We start from the raw sequence: 3,613 nt of genomic DNA, 5'->3' as shown, positions 1-3,613 counted from the left end.
TGCTTGTATCTTTTGTCTCTTTTTCTATTACCTTTTCTTATTGATTTGTAGGAGCTCTGTATATAATTTAGATATTAGTTCTTTGGCAGGTAAATGTGTCCTGCCTTTTCACTCTCTACGATGTCTTTTGATGAATTAATTTCCATATAGCTGAATTTATCAGTCTTTTCTGCTCTGAACCCATGGTCTCTCTCTTGGCCCTTGGCTCTGCCTGCCTCCTAGAGCCAGCGGCCCTCAAACGGCTTGCACGCCAGTTACGCTAAACCACTCGCAGTTCCCAAATGACCCACCTTGCTTCACGCCCCAGCTCTCCGCAAGCTGTTCCCGCTGCGCAGGCTACTCCCCCCCACCCCCACCCCCGCCAAGTCCAGCTGGCAAAGTAGCCTTCACCTTTTTACTGCAGCAAGTACATCACCACGTCCGTGAAGTCTGCCTGAACTTTCAGGCACAGTTGGGTACATGTGTTATTGCAGCAAGTATCAAGTTATTTATAAACGCTGGTTTATATACCCAGCTCCCGCCATGGGCTATGAGCTCCTTGAGTCAGAAAGCCAGATCTTACTCAGATTCGTTTCTCTGGCAAGAGCACAGGCCAGTAGTAAAAGCTTAATAAACGGTTGTTGAATGGATGGTTAATTTTAAGAAGTACCTAATAAACCTTTGTGGTTGTATTTCCCCAATTCTTGTTTTGGTTGTTATATTTTTATAGAAATAGTCGATGTTTATGTTTACAGGTTTATTAAGTTCTAATTTTGCCATTTAAAATGAAGACTACTGGTGTCATCCATTCATGTGTCAATAAATATTTAGTGAGAGGCTCCTGTCAGAGCCTGGATTCAAACAAGGCACCTCCCTTCACCAGGCTTGCAATCTAACAATACACACATGACCATAAAAATAAAAACTGAGGTAAGGCAAAGAAAAAGAACAGGATACACGAGAGAGAATAGCAGGAGGGACCTGTATTAGTCAGGATCCTCTAGGGAAGCAGAATTAACAAGAGGTATCTGACAATAGTATGCGATTCTATAAGAGTCTCTTACGTGGCCATGGGAATGCACAAGTCCCAGTTCCGCAGGCAGGCTGCAGCCAGGGCTGCAGGGAAAGTCCAGTGAAGGTTCTTGACCAGTTCTGGGAGACCATGGCTGTTCAAAGACGAGCTGGGAAATCCTCACTCAATGCTGGAATCACTTTCCCTTTTAAGGCATTCAGCTGATTGGATAAAGCCTCTCATTGCTGATGGCAATCTCCCTGATTGAAGTAACTGTTATCAGCTATCTAGGATTTACCACTGCGGTAAAGTCAATGGTGACTAAAGTCCATAAACGCCCTTGTATTACAGTAAGCACAGTGCTTGCTTGACCAAACACCTGGGCACCATCACCTGGCTGAGTTGACACAATAGTCTGACCATCACAGGACCTATTTCGATGGAGGGGCGAGGGAAGCCCCTCCGGACACTAAAGGAGGGGCAGGAGTGAGCCTGGCAAAGCTGTGGGGAAAGAGCATTCCGAGCAGAAGGAGCAGCAGGAGAGAAGAGCCTAAACAAGTGAAGGGCGGCTGGTAAGCCTGGGGTCTGAGGGGACAGGGAAGGGACAAGAAGGAGACAACACTGGGGCCTTAGCTTGAAATCTGGACTTTGTGCTCAGTAGAAAGGGAAGCAAGGAAGGTTCAAACAGGAGAGCGCAAGCAGCTTTCTCCGAGAGCTCTGCTTGGGAGCGCCACGACGTGCCCAGTGGGGTGGGAGCTACTCTGGATTTCAGTGGAGAAAACTTTTTAAAAATGACAGGCCCTGTGACCTGGTGAACCAAAGGCTTTGGTCACCTTGCCCTGTCCCTGGAGAAAGAATGGACGCTCACTTAAAGGTCTGCACAGAAGACTCCAGGCCGGCCTGCCGGCGTCCGCTCAGGTGGGAGCTGTCGTCTTCAACGACCCCATCCTGGGAAGACAGGGTCAGGTGGCCCACGCTAGGGTCCCTCCCAGGTGACCTGAGCCCCGGAGGCTGCTTACCGGAACCTCCCATCCACAGGCAGGAGCTGCGCTCCCCAGGGGAGCAGAGGGCCTCTGGGGGTTGCTGGGGGACTTCTCGCCCCACCTGCTCACAGCGCCTCTGTGACACAGGAGGCCAGCGCCGGCCTTGCAGCAGAGGCTCTTAACCAGGGGTCCATGAGCTGGAATGGAAATTTTAAAAATCACTCTTCTTGGGGGGACGTGTTGGTGCAGTGTGATGCGTTTATTAAATAACACACAGGCTGGTGTGGACTTAGGAAGGGGTGCGTGGTTCTCAAGTGACTGGCAAAGGGGTCTGTGGAACAAAAAAGGTTAAGGACCCCGCCTGCGGGTACCCCTGTGAGGCAGGGCCAAGGGTGCCGGGGTAGCAAGCTCTGGGCCCCACTGACAAGGAAGCTGGGTGCCGTGGTGGGACCTGTCTCCGCAGGTGGTGCTGAGGTCCCAGCTCTCAGGCCTCCCTCGGCGCCCCCACAGAGCCCCAGCCCTGGGCCCTGAGGGCCCCTCCCTCGCATAGCCCTGGGGTGGGGGGCTGCTACAGGGGAGAGCCCGGAGGTGGTCCCATCCCTCTGAGACCCTTGGAGACCCCCTTGAGGCCACCTGTCACTCACACTCCAAGCCCCCAGCCAGGAGGGCAACGAGCAGGCTCCTAGAGATCCTCACGCCGTAATGAAGCGCCAGCTTTGTTCTACCAGAGGCCCTCCTGCCTCGGGTGCTTGGCCAAGCCCTGGGAGGTGGTGGGAGTGCAAGCTGCCTGGCCCACCCCCGGCCCCCTGGGGAGGGGAGGGGGCTCCTCCGCCCCCACAGGCCGTGCCCCGACCCGGACGCCCCCCCCACCTCGGTTTCATCCAGGGTAGTGCCAAATCTGTCCATGAACCAGGGTTTCACCCCAGAAAGCCGCTTCTGAAAGAGTCACCTTTCTTTTACCCTTTGGCTGCACCAGCCTCTGGAGAGCTCGTTGTTCCTTCTGACGTGTGTGTGTGTGTGTGTGTGTGTGTGTGTGTGTGTGTGTGTGTTGCTGAAGTGCAGCAAATCCCAGCCCCGGAGGTGGGAAAAGAGAAAAGGGGAGGCAAGTCAGAAGTCAGCGGTGCCTGCGGGAGGAAAGGGCCTGCCCTCTCAGAGCCGCCTTCTTCAGCCCCCCTCCGCTCCCAGACACACAGAGGAGCCCTCGCGGCGGGAGCCCCTCGGCGAGACCTCCCAAGGGCAGTCTCAGGTGAGGCGGAGTTGGAGGAGCACTGTTCCGGGAGTCAGGGGGCACGGGATGCACGGGTGCCCTGCTGCCGGCTTCTGGCTGGCGCTGGACGATTCCTTCACGTCCCCGGGCCTCGGTTTCCCCCTCTGCATGATCGCATTCCCAGCCCAGCCCACCCCCCAAAACCTGCAGGCTCTCCAGCCACACCCCAGTTCTGGGGCTTGGTAATAACTCGGGCAGACACTGCCCAGGCGGGTTCCGGCACGGCTGCGGGGCGGCCCGGGGGAAGACGCGCTGCGGGGCGGGGGCGGCGCGTGGGGCCGAGGGGAGCGCCTGCGGGGCGGGGGCGGCGCGGGAGAGGGGGCCCGAGGGGAGCGCCTGCGGGGCGGGGGCGGCGCGGGGGGCCGAGGGGAG

General features: G+C 56.3%; 1 long non-coding RNA gene across 1 annotated transcript; it reads right to left on the bottom strand.

The window, feature by feature from the left end:
* Positions 1-721: 721 nt before the first annotated feature.
* LOC131273106 (uncharacterized) lies at positions 722-3,559 on the bottom strand. Its single transcript, XR_009180263.2, has 2 exons — positions 2,011-3,559; positions 722-1,251 (listed from the first exon to the last, which is right to left on the bottom strand). It is a non-coding gene; the product is annotated as an uncharacterized lncRNA (long non-coding RNA).
* Positions 3,560-3,613: the final 54 nt, after the last annotated feature.

Source organism: Dasypus novemcinctus, chromosome 13 (genome assembly GCF_030445035.2).
Source record: "Dasypus novemcinctus isolate mDasNov1 chromosome 13, mDasNov1.1.hap2, whole genome shotgun sequence".
Classification (NCBI taxonomy): Eukaryota; Metazoa; Chordata; class Mammalia; order Cingulata; family Dasypodidae; genus Dasypus; species Dasypus novemcinctus.
This window is presented reverse-complemented; position numbering and strand designations above follow the sequence as displayed.